Source organism: Lepus europaeus, chromosome 5 (assembly GCF_033115175.1).
Source record: "Lepus europaeus isolate LE1 chromosome 5, mLepTim1.pri, whole genome shotgun sequence".
Lineage (NCBI taxonomy): Eukaryota > Metazoa > Chordata > Mammalia > Lagomorpha > Leporidae > Lepus > Lepus europaeus.
This window is the reverse complement of record NC_084831.1, coordinates 126266627-126290614: the sequence shown is the minus strand read 5'-3', so window position 1 is coordinate 126290614 and position 23988 is coordinate 126266627. Positions and strand designations below refer to the sequence as shown.

The 23988-nt window shown below is 42.3% G+C and overlaps 1 pseudogene; it reads left to right on the top strand.

Moving 5' to 3' along the window:
• The window catches only part of LOC133759248 (intelectin-2-like), a 45295-nt pseudogene extending 37584 nt beyond the window's left edge, over positions 1-7711 (top strand).
• Positions 7712-23988: the final 16277 nt, after the last annotated feature.

Sequence of the window (23988 nt, the reverse complement as noted above, 5' to 3'; positions counted from 1 at the left end):
GGTGCATGTGTTAGGGGTGGAGCAAGTTAGCTCTGTGGTCCTACATAACCTCTGAGCACCTGTGCTTGCCTGTTTCTGCTACTTGTGGTTCACTGTGAACCCATGTCCTGCCTCTCCCAGAAGTCTGAGCCAAGCAAGGGCAGAGAACTATGGAGGCTGGGAAGAGAGGCGGGGACTAGGAGCTTGAGACTATTGGAGAGACTTAGCTCTGGGGAGAAAGGAGTCAGTGTTATGGAAAGTGGTTCCTGGGGCTGGCACCGTGGCTCAACAGGCTAATCCTCCGCCTAGCGGCGCCGGCACACCAGGTTCTAGTCCCGGTTTGGGCGCCGGATTCTGTCCCAGTTGCCCCTCTTCCAGGCCAGCTCTCTGCTGTGGCCCGGGAAGGCAGTGGAGTATGGCCCAAGTGCTTGGGCCCTGCACCCACATGGGAGACTGGGAGAAGCACCTGGCTCCTGCCTTCAGATCAGCGTGGTGCGCTGGCTGCAGCGTGCCAGCCGTGGTGGCCATTGGAGGGTGAACCAACGGCAAAGGAAGACCTTTCTCTCTGTCTCTCTCTCTCTCTCTCTCACTGTCCACTCTGCCTGTCAAAAAAAGAAAAAAAGAAAAAAAGAAAAAAAGAAAGTGGTTTCTGAATTATGAATTGGCTTGTAGAAATATCTACCTTGTCACAATTTGGCAGCTGCTCCACTCTCCTCACTCAACTTCTCTTTTTCACCTTGAAGACATATCCAGTGAAGTACGGCTCGGGTAAGTGTGAGACTGACAATGGCCCAGCAGTTCCTGTGCTCTATGACTTTGGTGATGCTGAGAAAACTGCATCTTATTACTCACATCTGGGTCGGAGTGAGTGCCATCATTAATCTTTTGGTGCCTTCATGGGAAATTGTCAATGACATTTATTGCTGGTATTCACTGTGCACTTACAACACGCCTGACTGTTCTCTAGGAACTCGACATGGTCTTCCATCATTTATTTATCATGAGACAATGATGACATGATAATCTTATTTCTGAGATATTAGTACAGAAGAGATCCAATATGGTTGAATAGGGTATAGCCACACTAACTTAAGTTGCTCTGGATATGAAAATATCAAAAGAGGGAAGTTGCCTCTTTTAAGAGTTAAGGAAAGGGACAGGATACTGTTCCCAGGAAAGAAAAACTGGCAATGTGATGAGAGAAAGTAATTTCTGTACTGAAGAATAGCTATTAATGATCATAAGACAAACTTTTTTTTTTAACTGCACATGAAAAACTTTATTAACTAAACTTGGAGAATAATATATATATTTTTTATTTTATTTTTAACTTTTATTTAATGAATATAAATTTCCAGTGTACAGCTTATGGATTACAATGGCTTCCCCCTCCCATAACTTCCCTCCCACCCACAACCCTCCCCTCTCCCGCTCCTTCTCCCCTTCCATTCACATCAAGTTTCATTTTCAATTCTCTTTATATACAGAAGATAAATTTAGTATAAAAATTTCAACAGTTTGCACCCACATAGAAACACAAAGTGAAACATACTGTTTGAGTACTAGTTACAGCATTAAATCAAAATGTACAGCACATTAAGGACAGAGATCCCACATGAGGAGCAAGTGCACAGCGGCTCTTGTTGTTGACCCAACAAATTGACACTCTAGTTTATGGTGCCAGTAACCACCCTAGGCTGTCGTCATGAGTTGCCAAGGCTATGGAAGCCTTCCAAGTTCCCCAACTCTGATCATATTTAGACAAGGTCATAAAAGACAGAGTGAGGATAGTAACCAATGATCCTAAGAGTGGCATTTACCAGGTTTGAACAATTATACAGCATTAAGTGGGGAAGAGGACCATCAGTACACACAGGTTGGGAGTAGAGCCATTGGTGGTAGAGTAGAGGTTATGATTACAAAGGAATGAGGCCCAAGTGTGCTAGACAGGGTCTAGAACAAAGGACAGAGTCATTATTAGATGTGCTAAGAAAGGTGCTGTCTAAGCTACAATTAAGTTTTCTGATTGAGAGGCAAATAGAACCTGATAGAAGGGGCTTGATAATAATCTGGTGGGCTTTAGGCCTTGTAAGTTAAGAGGCCCAGACCTATCTATCTCTTCACATGGGGTATATCCTAAGGGAGGTGTGAACCTCCTAGGGGAAGGCACTCTGTTGACTTTCATTACTTGGCTGGGCTGGGAGGAGAGCTGGCCAGGTAAAGGCAGGTGGCATCTCTAACAAGAAATTTACAGTTCTGCCTGCAATGTTGCTGACCCTACTTGACCATCCCCTCAGCTGCAGTGGTCACTTTGGAAGTTGGGCTGAGTGAAGGGCTTTTCAGCTTAGAGCCAATAAGATCTGTGGCTCTGACCTGGGCATCCTTCGACTCCAGGGCAGGTCCATTTCCAGTGATCCAACTCTTGGCAGAGCTGCCAGGGCTCTTCACAAGCTGACTTCTGCTGAAGCCCAGGCTTACCACATTGAAAGCCACTGCAGTGGACTGGCCTGTTGGGTCTCCTTGAGGGCAGATCACTGTACAGATCAGCCATTAATAGGCCTGCCACCCATTGCTTCTGATGCCTAGCTTTCTTTTCCTCCTGGTTTGTGTTAAAGCAGACCAGAGGATGCAAGTCAAGGGAGTGCCCGTATCCCATCTCTATTCTTCGGTGGCCTGAACTACAAGTCTATAGTCACAGGCATGTTCTGTAGTAGTTTTTCTAAGGTAGACAATGCCCATGAGGAAAATTATATTCTCACTTTAAAACTTTCTTTCCCTTTGGTCTGAAAGGGAGGTTTTTTCTACTTACTGTATACTTCGCTGATGGCGAAGTGAATCTAGCTATGAGATTATTATTTAAATTCTTATTTTGGCTATGCTATTGCAGAAAAATGTTAGCCATCTCTTGTATAAGGTCTAAAGATTAAATTGTGCGTCCTACAGATTCCTTTATAGTAGAATTAGTTTCCTACCTTGAAGAGAATAGAGAAATGAAAGAACAAGTTGGGCTTAGAATAGAGAAATGAGGGAGCAAGTCCTAGATCGCTTGCTGACAATAGCAATATTACATGAATACTTAGCAAACCGTTTCAACCATTAGATAACAACTTAAGAAAACATTTACCAGAAGGTCCAATGCCTTCTATAAATTTTAAGAATCATGTATTTGAAAACACCTCTTAAATATCTAACATGGTATAGATTGTTTAACCAGTAAACTTAAACACAACCATATAAAATGTTTTTAGTTTCTTTCTACCAACAAGTTTAAAACATATGATACACAGATTCAGGTCCCACAAATTAAAATGTATCTTTGATTGATTTTAGCAGCTTAAATTTATGGACAATCTTAATCTATAAGCCATTTAAAATAAAACTCTTAATAAAATTTCCTATGTGGACATACAATATGTACACACATATAACATAGCATAATAGACCAATATAGCAATTTTAATAATAGCTTTTAAAATCTTTAACTCTTTTTGTAGATTGCCAATTGATTTGAATTGCTTTTTGTTTTTAGATTACTTTAACACATTGCTTTAACAGAGCATCAGCGTGTAATTCTATGTCAAAGAGAAATTGAGCTTCCTATGATCTTTTGCTGTGAGGTTTCCTTCCTTTACCTTCTTTCATATTGGTGACCATGTTTCTGTGTTTCTGTGTGTAACACATGTTTAAGCATCTTTTGCAGGGCAGGATGAGTGGCAACAAATTCTTTCAGTTTCTGTTTGCTATGAAAAGTCTTAATTTCACCTTCATTCACAAATGAGAGCTTTGCTGGATATAATATTCTGGGCTGGCAGTTTTTCTCTCTTAGTACCTGGGCTATGTCTCGCCATTCCCTTCTAGCTTGTAGGGTTTCTGATGAGAAGTCTGCTGTGAGTCTAATTGGAGATCCTCTGAGAGTAATCTGACGTTACTCTCTTGCACCTTTTAGAATCTTTTCTTTATGTTTCACTGTGGTGAGTTTGATTACAATGTGTCGTGGTGAGGATCTCTTTTGGTCATGTTTATTAGGGGTTCTATAAGCTTCCTGTACTAAGATGCCTCTGTCCTTCTCCAAACCTGGGAAATTTTCTGCTAGTATCTCACTGAAAATGCCTTCTAATCCTTTCTTACTCTCCATGCCTTCAGGAACTCCTAGAACCCGAATATTAGGTTTTTTAATAGTATCCTGTAGATTCCTGGCAATATTTTTTAGATTTCTAATTTCTTCTTCTTTTCTTTGGTTTGCCTGTTTCCTTTCCTGTTCTCTGTCTTCTAAGTCTGATATTCTCTCTTCTGCTTTGCCCATTCTGTTTTTAAGGCTCTCTAATGTGTTTTTCATTTGATCTATTGAGTTCTTCATTTCATTGTGGTTTTTTTGTCACTATCACAGTTTCATGTTCTACTAGTTGTTTCATTTCATTTTGATTCCTCCTTAATATTTCATTTTCACGAGAGAGATTTTCTATCTTGTCCATTAAGGATTTCTGTAGTTCAAGAATTTGTTTTTGAGAACTTCTTAATGTTCTTATCAATTTTTTGAGATCTGCTTCTTGCATTTCTTCTGTCTCATCATCTTCATAATCTTGAATTGGGGTGTCTTTTTCATTTGGGTGCGTCATGGTGTCTTCCTTGTTCTTGTTACCTTGGTTTTTGCGTTTGTTGTATGGCATGTTGGAGATATTTGGTTTCTTCACTGTGGTGTTTTTTCTTGTTACACTATGGCTCTATATTAAGTGGACTGTCTGCTTTCAGTGGAGCCTTAGAGGCTTGAGATAAGTGTGGCCTGAGAGCTGTGTTTGGTTCCTCAGGGCTGAGGGTGTGTCAAAGATGACACTCCCAGGTTAGGCGTGGTAAATCTCTCTTTCTTTTTTTTTTTTGATTCAAAAGGGAAGTAATTCCGCACAGCTGAACGTAATTGGAGGTAGTTAGCAGGCGAATGATATACCCACAGGAGCCAGAGATTGGAAGCTCTTTCCCAAGGACCACACAGGGAATCTGTGCTGCCCTCAGTGTGGGCTCCAATTCTCCTGCAGTCTCCCACTGGGTTGCCAAGTTAGATGCTAATCTCCTGTTATTTCACCCCTCCCCCCAGAGTCAGGTTTTTCTGCTAGGCTCAGGGCCGGTGCAGACCTGAGGTCGCCCTGCTTATGACATATGTCCAAAATGGCGCCTGCTCTTTGTCTTGCTCGCCTTTGAGGGGTGAGTGGAGAGAGAGAAACTCGTGTCCGTATCGGTCACTTTTTTTTTTTTTCCTCTCTCTCTTCTAGTTAGCCTGGTGAGCTTTTCCCCATGGAGTTTCAAGCCTCGTTCCCTCTAGTTTCCTCTTTCCGCTTGCCCGCTGGTGTCTCAGGCTATTGATGTTCGGCTCACCTCACGTTCCAGCGCTGGTGCGTTGAGTCTGCTGCTGGTGTCCTGAACTTGGGCTCCCACGCTCTCCACGCAGGTCCACTGTGAATCACTAGTTCCAGAAGAGTTTCCTCTGCTGTTTCTTCCCCTACTCTTCCTTGACCCTGCAGTATCTCCACTTTTATTAACCTGTGTGTCTTGCTGAACTATCAATGTGCTCCCTTCCTATTCCGCCATCCTGCCGCTCCGAATCCTGGAGAATAATATTTTATTAAAATATTTATCATAAAATTTAAATAGAAAATAGCTGACCTTATTAAAATATTTTCAGTAAAAAACGACAATGGATCATAGTTTTCAGTAAAATGAAAATTATTTAATCCTAGTTTATAAGAAGTTGATCATGGAATAAAATTGGTTTAATTAATTTATTCTAAATAGTACCCTCTCCCCAAATTTTATCAATTATTTCTATAAAGATGGGCTACTTATTTTAATAAATAAAAAGTCCAAGTATCAAAGTGTGAAAGTTAAGGCTCAAAATGTTCGCCCTTCAAATGGTGAGCTAAAAGCTTCAAGATCACAATATTTTGGGTGCTTCCTAAATCTATGACAAACTTTTTTTTAAGAGTTTTTTTTTTTTAAGATTTTTTATTTAAAAGTCAGAGTTACACATAGAGAGAAGGAGAGGCAGAGAAAGGTCTTCCATCTGCTGGTTCACTCCCTAGATGGCTGCAACAGCTGGAGTTGTGCTGATGCAAAGCCAGGAGCCTGGAGCTTACTGCAGGTCTCCTAACATGGTTGCAGGGGTCAAGGACTTGGGACATCTTCCACTGCTTTCTTAGGCCATAGCAGAGAGCTGGAACAGAAGTGGAGCAGCCGGGACTCGAATCGACACCCATATGTGATGTTGGCACTGCAGGTGGTGGTTTTACCTACTATGGCATAGTGCCGGCTCCACGACAAATATTTTAGCATAGTAATATTGCAAGTGTTAAATCTCAGATGGGCAAAGTCATTTGGGTTATGTTTTTCTGTGTGGATGAGGGGAGGATCCATATCTGGCAATTGGAGAAGTGTGAAGGGAAGCAGCCTTTCCCTCAGGTGGCATTCAGATACCTGTGAGATATCTGAGTAGACACACCTTTGAGTTGATTGTATATGGAAGTCTCAAGTGTAAGCAATATCTGGGCAGGAATGAGAGATTTGGGACTCAGTGCTGTTGGATGATGCTTTAAAGTTATGAGAAGTTGAGCCAGCATAACAGGAAACTGAGGTGTAGACTGAGCCTTAAGTACTTAGGACATGTGCAGATGAATGCTCAGTTGGTGGGTCTGAGAATGAATGCTTTGAAGGATAGATAGAAGGGCCAAGTGTTTTGGTGCAATGGGCTAAGCTGCTGCTTGGGACAACTGCATCCCATATTTGAGTGCCTTGTTTGAGTCCTGACTACTGTGCTTGGTATCCTGCTTCCTTTTTTTTTTTTTTTTAAAGGATTTTATTTATTTGTTTGAGAGGTAGAGTTACAGGCAGTGAGAGGGAGAGACAGAGAGAAAGGTCTTCCATCCACTGGTTCACTCCCCAAATGGCAGCAATGGCTCAGCTGAACCAATCTGAAGCCAGGAGCCTGAAGTTTCTTCCAGGTCCCCCACATGAGCGCAGAGCTCAAGGACTTGGGCCATCTTCTGCTTTCCCAGGCCATAGTAGAGAGCTAGATCACATGCGAAGCAGCTGGGACTAGAACCACTGCCCACTTGGGATGCTGGTGCCACAGGTGGAGGATTAACTTACTGGCCTATAGCACCGGACCATGTACCCTGCTCCCTTAAATGCTGTTGGGAGGCAGCAGATGTTGGCTCAAGTACTTGAGTCTCTGCCAGTCAAGTGGAGTTCCTACCTCCTGATTTCTGCACAACCCAACCGCAGTTATTATAGTCATTTTGGGATTGAATTAGCCAGTGTACAATCTCTCTCTCTCTCTCTCTCTCTCTCTCTCTCTGTTACTCTTCCTTTCTAATAAATAAAGACATTTTGTCACTACAAAAAAGAAAACCACAGAAGAATTAAGAAAAAAGATAAATAAATGCCAATGAATCCTTTGGAGGACGGGGCTTGGGGGAGGGAGTGGTCAGTCTCATAGTTTCTGGCCAAGGACTCCAGGGACCTTGGCCATTAATTACCCACTGGTGTCAGCAGTGAATCTCAGACTTCTTGTGTCCCTTCTTTGTGTTCCCAGCACTGCATCGGTGGAGGAGGATTCTTCCCGGAGGGCAATCCCAGGTAGTGTGGGGATTTCTCCGCCTTTGACTGGAGTGGATATGGAACTCATCAGGGTTCTAGCAGCAGCCGGGAGATCACCGAGGCAGCTGTGCTGTTGTTCTACAGATGAGAGCTCTGTGGTGTGGGACCAGGAAGCCATCTCCAAATCCCAGGCTGTCAGGAACAGAGGAACTGGAATTGTAATAAGGAGGGGGAAGAATAAAGTACATCAATTTGTGGCTCTAGGTGTCTTTGATTCTTTCTGTAAGTCAGCCAACAACCTGGGAGATATATAAAAGAACACATAGTTGTTCTAGTGAGTTCCAATATGGACATTCTGTGCTTGGAACGCAAGTAACCCCTCTTTCTAGGAAGCCCTGAATGAGGCACAGGGGCAAGTATTTCAAGTTAATTTCTCCCTAATGTATTTTCTTTTTCCCAAAGAAACTTTTTATTTAAGGAATACCAGCTTCATGCATTTCATAAGTACAACTTTAGGAATATAGTGATTCCCTAATGTATTCTTATTGACTGAGTAAAGTCTTCAATACAAAATACCTTAAAGAGAACACTGCTTAGATTTGGCAGAAACCCAGGAAACAGAGGGTACAACCAACCACTGCTTTTATTCTGCTACCTCGGCAGTCAGGACAGACTTCCCAGGGGTGGATGTGGTTGGGACATCTGGAATCTCATCTTGAATTGCTTACTCAAATAGGAGCCATACGTTTAACTGGGGTTTGAATGACTCATCTGTGCAAATGGGATGTTGACCAGAGCAGTACTGACTAGGGAGCAGAGCTCAGGTGGGTTATACTGTTTTCCTCAAAATGAAAGTCTGGTAATTACATTCTCTAAACCTCAACATTGCAATTTTTGTCCACTACTCATCAGGGGCAAGAGCATTTGTTCTCAAAGGGGATATGAGTTGTGAGAGATAGATGTGAAATTGTCTCAGATTGGATTAACAGATTTAGCAATTAAATATAGGTTTGGACAACTCTAGTTTGAATTTCAAACAATAAACCATGTATTTTCTGTAAGTGAATCCTATGCAATATTTCATGTGACAGCCCTCCCTCCTCCCTGGAACATATGGTCATGTCTACAATAGTGTCACCACTGTGTGTGTGTAAGGGTGGGGTAGGGGTAGAGGTTGAGGTGGAATTAAATTGGTATGTACTGACTAGAGGCCAGGAATTCCAAGAAGCATCTTATACTGCACAGGACATCTTCTGTGCACAACGAAGAATGATATGATTTGAGACGTCAATAGCACTGTGTGAGAAAGTGTCATGAGTATTGTTTAAATTATGGAGAATGGAATGATTGGATATAAAGTCACCTGGCAATCTGCAATCAGCTTTCATGACCATAGACAATGGGATCATTGTTTGCAGTTCCAGCAAAACCAGAGTCAACATCACACCCAAGACTTATTTTTTTCTTTTATTTAATAAATACAAATTTTGAAAGTACTTTTGTATTATAGTGGTTTTCCCCCCATAACCACCCTCCCACCCACAAACCATCCCATCTCCCACTCCCTCTCCCATTCCATTCTCATTAAGATTCATTTTTAATTATCTTTATATAAGAAGATCTTATCTTTTAATTAATTATTTTATTATTAATTTAAATTTAATTATTTTATTAATTATTATTTTAATAATTATATAAGAAGATCAACTTAGTATATACTAAGTAAAGATTTCAACAGTTTGCACCCACACAGAAATACAGTGTATAAAGTACTGTTTGAGTACTAGTTGTAGCATTAATTCACATAATACAACACTATAAGGACAAGATCCTACAAGGGGAGTAAGTGCACAGTGACTCCTGTTGTTGATTTGACAACTGACACTCTTATTTATGACATCAATAATCACCCAAGGGTCTTGTCATTAGCTGTCAAGGCTATGGAAGCCTTTTGATTTTGTCAACTCCAATCTTATTTAGACAAGGTCATAGTCAAAGTGGAAGTTCTCTCCTCCCTTCTGAGAAAGGTACCTCCTACTTTGATGGCCCATTCTTTCCACTGGGATCTCACTCATAGAGATCTTTCATTTAGGTCATTTTTTCCCCCACAATGTCTTGCTTTCCATGCCTAAGAAACTCTCATGGGCTTTTTAGCCAGATCTGAATGCCTTAAGGGCTGCTTCTGAGGCCAGAGTGTTGTTTAGGGCATTTGCCATTCTTTGAGTCTGCTGTGTACCCCACTTCCCATGTTGGATCGTTCTCTCCCTTTTTGGTTCTATCAGTTAGTATTAGCAGACACTTGTCTTGTTTGTGTGATCCCTTTGACTCTTAGACTATCATTATGACCTATTGTGACCTGAAATTGACCACTTTGACTAGTAAGATGGCATAGGTACATGCCAACTTAATGGGATTTGGAATCCCCTGTCATGTTTGTAGCTCTACCATTAGGGGTAAGTTGGAGTGAACGTGTCCTGAACTGTACATCTCCTCCCTCTCTTATTCCCACTCTTATTTTTAACAGGGATCACTTTTCAGTTAAATTTAAACACCTAAGAATAATTGTGCATTATTTAAAAGTTCAACCTATGTTATTGAGTAGAACAAGAAAATACTAAAAGAAATAAAATAGTAAGCTGTTCCTCAATAGTCAGGACTAGGATTGCTCAACTCATTGTTTCTCATAGTGTCCGTTTCACTTCTACAGTTTTCCTTCTAGGCGCTCAGTTAGTTGTCACAGATCAGGGAGAACATATGATATTTGTCCCTTTGGAACTGGCTTATTTCACTCAGTATGATGTTTTCCAGATTCCTCCATTTTGTTGCAAATCACCGGATTTCATTTTTTATACTGCTGATTAGTATTCTATAGAGTACATGTCCCATAATTTCTTTATCCAGTCTACTGTTGAGGACATTTTGGTTGATTCCATGTCTTAGCTATTGTGAATTGAGCTGCAATAAACATTGAGGTGCAGGTAGCTCTTTTATTTGCCAATTTAATTTCCTTTGGGTAAATCCTGAGGAGTTGGATGGCTGGGTCATGTGGTAGGGCTATATTCAGGTTTCTGAGGAATCTCCGAACTGTCTTCCATAGTGGCTTTATCAGTTTGCATTCCCACCAATAGTGGATTAGTGTGTCTTTTCCCTCACATTCTCGCCATCATCTATTCTTCATTGATTTCACATATTTCCTAAGCTTTTCTTGGCGGGGAGGGTCTTTATTAAAGATTCAATTTCGGACTCAGTTATGAGTCTGTTTAGGTTTTCTATGTCTTCATGTTCAATTTAGGTAGGTTGTATGTGTCCAAGAATCTATCCATATGTGCTAGGTTTTTCCAGTATGTTGGCATACAACTCTTTGTAGTAATTTCTGATGACTTTTTTTTTATTTCTGTGGTGTCTTTTGTTACATTCCCTTTTTCACCTCTGATCTTATTGATTTGGGTCTTCTCTCCTTTTTTTAGTTAGTTGGGCCAATGGTGTGTCAGTTTTGTTTATTTTTTTAATAAACAGCTCTTCCTGGGAGCCAAGATGGTGGAATAGCGAGGGCGCGCACCAATAGTCCGGGAAAAGATAGTTTAATAAAAGTGGAGTTACTGTAGCCTCAGGAAAAGACGCAGGAAAAAACTGCATTGGAAACTCTTCTGGATCTAGTGGATGTGACACAGAGGACCTATGGGGAGAGCAAGGTCGCCCAACGCGTGGAAGCAGAGCCGCAGGAGCCAAGCCGCAGAGTCTGTGCGCCAGTGCTGGAAGGGGAGGTGAGACAAAAACCTCAGTAACCTGAGACATTGGCGGGGAAAGGCAGAACGAGTCCTAAGGCCCCACTGGGGAAAGTTCATCAGGCTGACTGGAGGAGAGAAAAAAATGAATAAATAAGGGGAACCGGCACGGACACTAGCCTCTCTCTCCTCTCACCTTACAAAGCCGAGCAAGACAAAGAGCAGGCGCTATTTTACGTATGCAAAGCGGCGCCGACCATTAGCCAAGCAGAAAAACCTGACTCTGGTGGGGAGAAGTAACAGGAGGTTAGGATCTAGTTAAAGTGTGTGGAGCTAACGAACTGAGACTGTGAAAATCTGAGGAGGGGTGAGAGAACTCACCGAGTACACAAACTTGGTAACCTTGGCAACCCGGTGAGAGACTGTGGAGAATCTGAGACCACACTGAGGGATGCATAAACTCTTTGTGTGGTCCCAGGGGTAGATTTCATACGTTTCACAGAGGCCAGATTTCATACATCAACTACCCTCAATTCCACTCAGCTGTGCAGAATTACTTCCTAACTGAGTCAAAAAAAAAAAAAAAAAAAAGAGAGAGAGCGAGCGAGAGAACAATCTGGGTGAGTCACCTTTGGCACACCCTTAACCCTGAAGAACAAAACAGAGCTCTCTGGCCACACCCATCAAAAGGATCCATCAAAAGCAGACAGTCCACTTAATCTAGAGTCATAGTATTATGAGAAAAAGCACCACAGCGAAGGAACCAAAGAATATCTCCACAATGCTAAACAACAAATGCAGAAACCAAGGTAACAAGAGCAAGGAAGACACTATGATGCCCCCAAATGAAAAAGACACCCCAATTCAAGATTATGAAGATGATGAGATAGAAGAAATGTAAGAAGCAGATCTCAAAAAATTGATAAGAACATTAAGAAGTTCTCAAAAACAAATTCTTGAACTACAGAAATCCTTAATGGACAAGATAGAAAATCTCTCTCATGAAAATGAAATATTAAGGAGGAATCAAAATGAAATGAAACAACTAGTAGAACATGAAACTGTGATAGTGACGAGAAATCATAATGAAATGAAGAATTCAATAGATCAAATGACAAACACATTGCAGAGCCTTAAAAACAGAATGGGCGAAGCAGAAGAGAGAATATCAGACTTAGAAGACAAAGAACAGGAAAGGAAACAGTCAAATCAAAGAAAAGAAGAGGAAATTAGAAATCTAAAAAATACTGTCAGGAATCTACAGGATACTCTTAAAAAACCCAACATTCGGGTTCTAGGAGTTCCTGAAGGCATGGAGAGGGAGAAAGGATTAGAAGGCATTTTCAGTGAGATACTAGCAGAAAATTTCCCAGGTTTGGAGAAGGACAGAGATATCCTAGTACAGGAAGCTCATAGAACCCCTAATAAACCTGACTAAAAGAGATTCTCACCACGTCGTAATTAAACTCACCACAGTGAAACAGAAAGAAAAGATCTTAAAATGTGCAAGAGAGAAACGTCAGATTACTCTCAGAGGATCTCCAATTAGACTCACAGCTGACTTCTCATCAGAAACCCTACAAGCGAGGAGGGAATGGTGAGACATAGCCCAAGTACTAAGAGACAAAAACTGCCAGCCCAGAATATTATATCCTGCAAAGCTCTGATTTGTGAATGAAGGTGAAATACAGACCTTTCACAGCAAACAGAAATTGAAAGAATTTGTCGCCACTCATCCTGCCCTGCAAAAGATGCTTAAAGATGTGTTACACACAGAAACACAGAAACTCGGTCATCAGTATGAAAGAAGGTAAAGGAAGGAAACCTCACAGCAAAAGATCACAGGAAACTCAAAGCATATATTAGAAAATATCTTTGGAAAATGGCAGGGCAAAGTTACTATTTATCAATAGTCACATTGAACGTTAATGGCCTGAACTGTCCAGTTAAAAGATACCGATTGGCTGATTGTGTTAACGAACAAAACCTATCTATTTGCTGCTTACAAGAAACACATCTTTTCAACAAAGATGCATACAGACTGAAAGTGAAAGGCTGGAAAAAGATATACCATGCCAACAGAAATGAAAAAAGAGCGGGCGTAGCCATCTTAATATCGGACAACATAAACTTTACCACAAAAAATGTTAGGAGAGACAAAGAGTGGCACTATATAATGATTAAGGGATCCATTCAACAGGAAGATATAATGATTATCAATGTATATACACCTAATTAGAGGGCACCGGTTTATTTAAAAGATTTTTAAGGGACTTAAAGGGAGACTTAGACCCCAATACAATAGTACTGGGGGATTTCAACACCCCACTCTCAGAGATAGACAGATCAACAGGACAGAAGATCAACAAGGAGACAGTAGATTTTTTTTTCTTTTTTTTGACAGGCAGAGTGGACAGTGAGAGAGAGAGACAGAGAGAAAGGTCTTCCTTTGCCATTGGTTTACCCTCCAATGGCTGCCGCGGCTGGCGCGCTGCGGCTGGCGCACCGTGCTGATCTGATGGCAGGAGCCAGGTGCTTATCCTGGTCTTCCATGCGGGTGCAGGGCCTAAGTACTTGGGCCATCCTCCTCTGCACTCCCTGGCCACAGCAGAGAGCTGGCCTGGAAGAGGTGCAACCAGGACAGAATCTGGCACCCCGACCGGGACTAGAACCCGGTGTGCCGGTGCCGCAAGGCAGAGGATTAGCCTGTTGAGCCACGGCGCCGGCAGGAGACAGTAGATTTAAATGACACTATAGCCCAAATGGACCTAACAGATATCTACAGAACTTTTCATCCTACACAGAAAGCATTTATATTCTTCTCAGCAGTACATGGAACCTTCTCTAGGATTGATCACATACTAGGCCATAAAGCAAGTTTCAGCAAATTCAAAAAAATTAGAATCATACCATGCAGCTTCTCAGACCACAAAGGAATGAAATTGGAAATTAGTAACTCGGGAATCCCTAGGGCATATGCAAACACATGGAGACTGAACAACATGCTCCTGAATGAACAATGGGTCATAGAAGAAATTAAAAGAGAAATCAAAAATTCGCTGGAAGTAAATGAGGATAACAGCACAACATACCAAAACCTATGGGATACAGCAAAAGCAGTGTTAAGAGGAAAGTTTATAGCAATAGGTGCCTACATCAAGAAATTGGAAAGGCACCAAATAGATGGGCTTTCAATTCATCTCAAGGATCTAGAAAATCTGCAGCAAACCAGACCCAAATCTAGTAGAAGAGAAATAATTAAAATCAGAGAAGAAATGAACAGGATTGAATAAAAAAAAAATTACAAAAACCCAGCCAAACGAGCGAGGAGCTGGTTTTTTGAAAAAATAAACAAAATTGACACCCCACTGGCCCAACTAACTAAAAAAAGAAAAGACCCAAATCAATAAAATCAGAGATGAAAAAGAAAATGCAACAACAGACATTACAGAAATAAAAAGAATCATCAGAAATTACTACAAGGACTTGTATGCCAGCAAACACGGAAATCTATCAGAAATGGATAGATTCCTGGACATATGCAACCTACCTAAATTGAGCCAGGAAGACATAGAAAACCTAAACAGACCCATAACTGAGACAAAAATTGAAACAGTAATAAAGGCCCTCCCAACAAAGAAAAGCCCAGGACTAGTTGGATTCACTGGTGATTTCTTTTTTTTTTTTTTTGTATTTTTGACAGGCAGAGTGGACAGTGAGAGAGAGAGAGACAGAGAGAAAGGTCTTCCTTTGCCGTTGGTTCACCCTCTAATGGCCGCCGCGGTAGCGCGCTGCGGCCAGCGCACCGCGCTGTTCCGATGGCAGGAGCCAGGTGCTTCTCCTGGTCTCCCATGGGGTGCAGAGCCCAAACACTTGGGCCATCCTCCACTGGTGATTTCTACCGGACATTTAAAGAAGAATTAACTCCATTTCTTCTCAAACTATTCAGAACAATCGAAAAAGAGGGAATCCTCCCAAATTCTTTCTATGAAGCCAGCATCACCTTAATTCCTAAGCTGGAGAAAGATGCAGCATTGAAAGAAAATTACAGACCAATATCCCTGATGAACATAGACTCAAATTTCCTCAATAAAATTCTTGCCAATAGAATACAACAACACATCAGAAAGATCATCCACCCAGACCAAGTGGGATTTATCCTCGGTATGCAGGGATGGTTCAGTGTTTACAAATCAATAAATGTGATACACCATATTAACAGACTGCTGAAGAAAACCATATGGTTTTCTCAATAGACGCAGAGAAAGCAAAAAAAAAAAAAAAAAAAAAAAAAAAAAAAAAGAAAATGTAACCTACACATGACCAGATAAGCACAAAAAAGAGAAAGCATTTGATAAAATACAACACCCTTTCATGATGAAAACCCTAAGCAAACTGGATATAGAAGGAACATTCTCAATGCAATCAAAGCAATTTATGAAAAGCCCACAGCCAGCATCCTATTGAATGGGGAAAAGTTGGAAGCATTTCCACTGAGATCTGATACCAGGCAGGGATGCCCACTTTCACCACTGCTATTCAATATAGTTCTGGAAGTTTTAGCCAGAGCTATTAGGCAAGAAAAAGAAATTAAAGGGATACAAATTAGGAAGTAAGAAGTAAATTATCCCTCTTTGCAGATGATATGATTCTTTACTTAGGGGATCCAAAGAACACTACTGAGAGACTATTGGAACTCATAGAAGGGTTTGGCAAAGTAGCAGGATATAAAATCAATGCACAAAAATCAACAGCCTTTGTATACACAGGCAGTGCCACGGCTGAGGAAGAACTCCTAAGATCAATCCCATTCACAATAGCCACAAAAACAATCAAATACCTTGGAATAAACTTAACCAAGGATGTTAAAAGTCTCTAGGATGAGAATTACAAAACGTTAAAGAAAGAAAATAGAAGAGGATACCAAAAATGGAAAAATCTTTCATGCTCATAGATTGAAAGAATCAATATCATCAAGAGGTCCATTATCCCAGAAGCAATTTATACATTCAATGCATTACCAATCAAGATACCGAAGACATTCTTCTCAAATCTGGAAAAAATGATGCTGAAATTCATATGGAGACGCAGGAGACCTCGAATAGCTGAAGCAATCTTGTACAACAAAAACAAAGCCGGAGGCATCACAATACCAGATTTCAGGACATGCTACAGGGTAGTTGTTATCAAAACAGCATGGTACTGGTATAGAAACAGATGGATAGACCAATGGAACAGAATAGAAACACCAGAAATCAATCCAAACATCTACAGCCAACTCATATTTGATCAAGGATCCAAAATCAATCCCTGGAGTAAGGACAGTCTATTCAATAAATGGTGCTGGGAAAATTGGATTTCCACGTGCAGAAGTATGAAGCAAGACCCCTACCTTACACCTTACACAAAAATCCACTCAACATGGATTAAAGACCTAAATCTACCACCTGACACCATCAAATTATTAGAGAACATTGGAGAAACCCTGCAAGATACAGGCACAGGCAAAGACTTCCTGGAAAAGACCCTAGAGGCGCAGGCAGTCAAAGCCAGAATTAACCATTGGGATTGCATCAAATTGAGAAGTTTCTGTACTGCAAAAGAAACAGTCAGGAAAGTGAAGAGGCAACCAACAGAATGGGGAAAAATATTTGCAAACTATACTACAGATAAAGGGTTGATAACCAAAATCTACAAAGAAATCAAGAAACTCCAGAACATCAAAACAAATGACCCACTCAAGAGATGGGCCAAGGACCTCAATAGACATTTTTCAAAAGAGGAAATCCAAATGGCCAACAGGCACTTGAAAAAATGTTCAAGTTCACTAGCAATCAGGGAAATGTAAATCAAAACCACAATGAGGTTTCACCTCACCCCGGTGAGAATGGCTCACATTCAGAAATCCACCAACAACAGATGCTGGCGAGGATGTGGGGAAAAAGTGACACTAATCCACTGTTGGTGGGAATGCAAGCTGGTAAAGCCACTATGGAAGACAGTTTGGAGATTCCTCAGAAACCTGAATATAACCCTACCATTCAACCCAGGCATCCCACTCCTTGGAATTTACCCAAAGGAAATTAAATTGGCAAACAAAAAAGCGGTCTGCACCTTAATGTTTATTGCAGCTCAATTCACAATAGCTAAGACCTGGAACCAACCCAAATACCCATCAACAGTAGACTGGCTAAAGAAATTATGGGACATGTACTCTATAGAATAGTATACAGCAGTCAAAAACAATGAAATCCGGTCATTTGCAACAAAATGGAGGAACCTGGAAAACATCAATTTGAGTGTAATAAGCCATTCCCAGAGGGACAAATATCATATATTCTCCCTGATTGGTGACAACTAACCGAGCATCAAAAAGGAAACCTGTTGAAGTGAAATGGACACTATGAGAAACAGCGTCTTGTTCAACCCTTATCATCACTGTTGATGTACAATTTAATACTATATGTCTTTTAGTATTTTTGTTTGTTCTACTTAACACCATTGGTTGAGCTATGTAATTAACACACAATTATTCTTAGGTGTTTAAATTAACTGAAAATTGATCTTTGTTAAATATAAGAGTGGGAATAAGTGAGGGAGGGGATGTGCAATTTGGGACATGCTCAAGCTGACTTGCCCCAAGTGGTGGAGTTGGGAATGTGCCAGGGGATTCCAATACAATCTCATCATGGTGGCATGTACCAATGCCACCTCACTAGTCCAAGTGATCAATTTCAGGTCACAATAGATCATAATGATAGGTCTAAGAGTCAAAGGGATCACATAGGCAGGACTGGTGTCTGCTAATGCTAACTGATAGAATCAAAAGGGGAGAGAATGATCCAACATGGGAAGCAGGATACACAGCAGACTCATAGAATGGCAGTTGTCCTGGACAGCACTCTGGCCTCAGAATCAGCCCTTGGGGCGTTTGGGTCTGGCTGAGGAGCCCATGAGAGTGTTTTAGGCATGGAAGGCCAAGACACTCTGGAAAAAAAAAAGGACCTAGATGAAAGATCTCTGCGAGTGAGATCCCAGTGGAGAGAACAGGCCATCAAGGAGTGAGGTACCTTTCTCTGAGGGGAAGAGAGAGCTTCCACTTTGACTACGGCCTTGTCGAAATAGGATCAAAGTCGGCGAGCTCAGGGGGCTCCATGGCCTTGGCAACTCATGACTAGAGCCTGGGGAGATTGCTGACAGCTTAAACAAGAGTGTCAATTTGTTAAGTCAACAACAGGAGTCACTGTGCACTTGCTCCCCATGTAGGATCTCTGTCCTTAATGTGTAGTTCAATGTGAATTAATGATATGACTAGTGCTCAAATAGTATTTGGCACTTTGTGTTCTGTGTGGGGGCAAACTGATGAACTCTTTACTTAATATATACTGAATTGATCTTCTGCATATAAAGATAATAGAAAATGAGTCTTGGTTTGAATGGAATGGGAGAGGGGGTGGGAGATGGGAGGGGTGCAGTTGGGAGGGAAGTTATAGGGGGGGAAAAGCCACTGTAATCCATAAACTGTACTTTGGAAATTTATATCTACTAAATAAAAGTTAAAAAAAAGAAGCATAGGCAGTAGCATCAAAGTGTGTTTTCCTTGAGGCAGCAGTGATGGTTCTAGTGACTGGGACCCTGGCACCCTGGTGGGGGAACTGGCTTGAGTACCAGGCTCCTAGCTTGAGCCTGTCCCTGCCTTACGTGTTTGAGGCAATTGGAGAGTGAACCAGGGGATTCAAGCTGTCAGTGTTTGTCTGTCTATATGCCAGTCTTTCTCTGTATCTCAGATGAGTACATTAAAAAATTAGAAAATGTAATACAAGGAAAATCTCTACAATAGATGTGAGATATAAGAATCCAATGAAAATCCAAGCTATTTGCAAACAGTTCACATTCAGTATTGAAGAGACATTAATTCAATGTATTTCACATCAAGTCTGTCGGATTATGTGTGTGTGTGTGTGTGTGTTTGTGTATGTAAAATCTAAATGACAAAAAAATTTTATGTCATGGAAAACACCAAGAATAAACAAGAGTTCTTCAGTGGAATAAGAATGGATGCCCTGTGTTCCTGGATAGTCACACATTTTATTACACAGAGTTTGTCTTTCTGTAATTCATTAAACAGTCCTTATTTTATATCCTTTTCTGTTTGTGTGTTAGTTTTTACAGTAAAACTTCATTTACTTACTGTTTTAAAACAAGGGAGTGTAGGCAAGGCACCTGGAGGAGGTGGTTGAGGAGGGATTTTTCTTCACACTGTTCTCTCTCAGGGCACATTATTGACTCAGTTACATTTTGAGTTATTTTGACAGGGGTTGACTCTTGTGAGACATTTAAACTCACAAGAAGCAACTCTATCCAAAGCCATTTGGGGAGTGAACCAGAGGATGGAAGACCTCTCTATCTCTCCCTCTTTTAATTGTGCCTCTCAAATAAATAAATAAATCTTTTATAAAGACTTTGTAATTTTTTTTTTTAATTTGAGAGGTAGAATTACAGAGAGGGAGAAACAGAGAGGAAGGTCTTGCATCCACTGGTTCACTCCCCAAATAAACACAACAGCAGGGTTGATCCAAAGCCAGGAGACAGGAGCTCCTTCTTGATCTCCCACATGGGTGCAAGTGCCCAAACACTTGGGCCATCTTCCTCTGCTTTCTGAGGCCACAGCTGAGAGCTGTACAGGAAGAGGAGCAGCAGGTACAGGAACTGGCGCCATGTGAGAGTCTGGTGCCTCAGGCGGAGGTTTAACCCACAAGCCACAGAGCCGGACCCAATAAATAAATCTTTCAAGAAACCTCAGTATACAGGACAAAAAAAAAAAGCCAAACACCATATGACAAAAAATAATGAGAAAAAAATAATGGAGATGAATTTTAGCTAGAAATGATGAGAATAATTTCCTTTTAAAATATTTGCTTATTTTTCCATAGTGACAGAAATGGGGAAGAGAAAGAGACAGAAATGTTACATCTGTTTTTTTTAAACATTCTTTATTTATTTGAGAGTCAGAGTTACAGAGGGGGCGAGGCAGAGGCACAGAGACTGAGATCTTCCATCCACTGGCTCACTCCCCAGATGGCCAGGGTTGACCAGGCTGATGCAGGAGCCTGGAGCTTCATCCAGATCTCCTACGTGGATGCAGGGGCCCAGGGACTCGGGCCATCTTATTCTGCTTTCCCAGGAACATTGGCAAGGAGCTGGATGAGACGTGGACCAGCCGGGACTTGAATCAAAGCCCGTATGGAATGCCAGTGCTGCAGGTACTGGCTTCCCCTGCTATGCAGCAGCGCTGGCTCCTGTCAGTTGTTTCACTCCCCAAATTGCAGCAATAACAAAGCTTGTGTCAGGCCAATGCTAGTGGACAGGAACCCCATGAGGATCTCCCCCATGGGTTTCAGGAGCCCTAGTACTTGGCTATCCTCTGGTGTATTGCCAGGCATATTAACGGTCAGCTGGACAGAAGCAGAGTGGCAGGCATTCAATGGATGTGAGATACCCAAATGGCAGCTGAAACTGTTGCTCAAACCCTTGTCCCTATCTCTGTAGTGTGACCAGGGAAGGGCCTTGATGTCAGATGTTTCAGAATCAATCCCAGCTGAGATGCTGAGTTTGAGGCCATTGGGATTATGTCATCCCCCTGGCCAGAGACTGCATCACGAGTGAGCATGAGCTGTGGGCTGAGTTGTGTCCACCCAAAATTGTTATGCTGAAGTCCTAATACCCAGGCCTCAGCATATGATTTTTTGTTTTTAAAGATTTTATTTATTTTACTTGAAATTAGGAGTTACACAAAGAGAGAAGGAGAGGGAAGAGAGAGAGAGAGAGAGAGAGAGATCTTCCATCTGTTGGTTCACTCCCCAGATGTCCGCAATAGCTGGAGCTATGCCAATCCAAAGCCAGGAGCCAGGAGCCTCCTCTGGGTCTCCCACACAGGAGCAGGGGCTCAAGGACCTGGGCTATCCTCCACTGCTTTCCAGGCCTTAGCAGAGTGCTGGACTGGAAGTGGAGCAGCCAGGTCTCAACTGCTGCCCACATGGGATGTTGGCACTATAGACCAGGGCGTTAACCTACTGTCCCACAGCACCAGCCCCAACTTTATTTATTTTTTTTAAAGATTTATTTATTTATGTTTAAGGCAGAGTTACAGAGAGTCAGGGGTCTTCCATATTCTGGTTCACTCCTCAAATGGCCACAATGACTGGAGCTGAGTGGATCCGAAGCCAGAAGCCAGGAGCTTCTTCTGGGTCTCCCACATGGGTGCAGGAGCCCAAGGACTTAGGCCATCTTCCACTGCTTTCCCAGGCCGTTGCATAGATCTGGATCAGGAGTGGAACAACCAGGACTAAAACCAGTGCCCATATGGGATGCTGGTATGCAGACTCGGCTTTACCCACTATGCCACAGGGCCGGCCCCTGTGACAGTTTTTTAAGGAGGGTCTTTAAAGATGTGACTTTGTGAGGAAGATGTTGTTAGGTGGGCTCTGACAGTATGACTGGCTTCTTTATAAGAGGAGGAAATACAGTCACACAGAGGAATTCAGGGAAGAATGCACAATGACCACAGTAGCGCCTAGATTGTGGCCCCCTGCAAGGTGAAGCTGGAGGCCTGAGAAGAGCGCAGAGCTGGCCACGTGTCACTCTTGGGCTTGCAGCCACCAGAACTGAGGCCCAGACAATTTGCAGTGTTTTGGCCACAAGTGTGGCATTCTGTTATGGCAGCCATCCTGACCCAGTGAGCATGTAACTCATCTCCGGGCAGGCTGCCAAGAGGAAAAATGGACTGAGGTTCTGGGGAAGGCGGGCCACCTCCTAACATGGATCCAAAAGGAGTGGCGTCTGGCTGGTAGCTAAGCCGGTACTGAGAAATGCCTCCTCCACCTTGGAGTGCCTGGCTTGGAGCTTTGGCCCAGCTTCAGTTCCAGGTCCAGGGCTATGTGTGCCCATGAGGGACAGGCGATGCTGGAATCAGCTGAGTCCTCATCTCCCCCCTGGGAGCTTCATCACAGTGCAGACCTGAGCTGGGAGGACGAGTCAGCCGATGGACACAGTCACTGCTGGACGATGGTGGTCGAAGGGGACCTCCCTACCACAGACGTTCATTTTCCCTAGATTCGTAGATGCCGTCCATTGCCAGTTAGTCCATGATTTATGTTTCCCTGAGGATGAGATGCTAATGATGCTGAAAATCCAAAGCATTTCAAAAATCAATGAGAAAAGTAGTGAAAGACCTTCACATGTTCTACTGAGCTTTTCTTCTTGGTGCTGTTTTTAAACTCAGCATTTTTGAGGATTTCGTTTAAAGCAGTACTTTGAACATATAAACCCAGAAAATATTGGCTTAAAAAATCATTTGTGATTTTTCCTGAAGACTGCTTATCACCTAGGCTGTAGTAACCTTTATGTTACGCACATGGTTTTATTGAGGAGGATCTGACCATTACTATTATAGCTGAACATGACTTTCAGGTCCTGAAGAATGACATCAGCACAGGAATGATACAGGAGGGGTGAGGCATTGCAGAGAATTTGTTCTGATTTATTCCCAAATGCATTTGTAGCAAAGTTTCACCAGTCAATGGAAAATAAAAAAAAAAAAAAAAAAAAGGCTAGTCTTTGTAACCATGCATTTATCAGCCTGAATGTTTATGTTGATTCTGAAATGACCCTTTTCTGGTTTGTGTTAAAATTTCCTTTTACTGTTAAGATAGTACATGGGGCCGGCGCCGTGGCTTAACAGGCTAATCCTCCGCCTTGGGGCGCCGGCAGACCGGGTTCTAGTCCCGGTTGGGGCACCGGATTCTATTCCGGTTGCCCCTTTTCCAGGCCAGCTCTCTGCTATGGCCTGGGAGTGCAGTGGAGGATGACCCAAGTCCTTGGGCCCTGCAACTGCATTGGAGACCAGGAGAAGCACGTGGCTCCTGGCTTCGGATCGGCGCAATGCGCCGGCTGCAGCGGCCATTGGAGGGTGAACCAATGGCAAAAAGGAAGACCTTTCTCTCTGTCTCTCTCTCTCACTATCCACTCTGCCTATCAAAAAAAAAAAAAAAGATAGTACATGGTTAATTTTAAAAAGTTTCTACCAGAAGGAAAGATACACACACACACACACACACACCCCGAATAATACCGACTCTGGGTGGTTTACTCACCCATTTGTGTTTCCTTTTGGAGAAGGCGATGGTCTATGAGTTCCCCAAATTTTGGGTACATGGCTGTATATGACCTTAGGAATTGTTTTTCAGCACTTGAAATTACACAAATTAATATTGATTTAAGGACCCTCCTTGAGAAAACTAGGGCTGTCCCTCCACTGGGCATTGAGCCCAGTGAGGTGAGGTGGACACCTACCTGGGTGTGGGGCCCCACGGGCTTTCACCATAAAGGGCTCAGCTTCTCACCCTGCACCAGGAGCCTCTGTAGAGAGCTCCCTGTCTCCACTTAGCTGTTGTGCCGGCTTGGAGGGGAGGACGGTGTGATCGTGTTGGAGAAGGTGCAGCTGGGACAGAAACAAGCTCTGTGAGTGCAAGAGCCCCGTCTTCAGCTCAGGGAGGCTGCCGTGATGTGGGTCCTAGGGATGTGTGAGTTTAACCAAAGGCAAGGGATCCTAGAGTCTTTATAGCAGTGTCTAGTGGAGCAAGGACTTAGAGACCCAATATGTCAAGGTGGTGACCTTCATCTTTCTTTTCTTTAGGTTGAC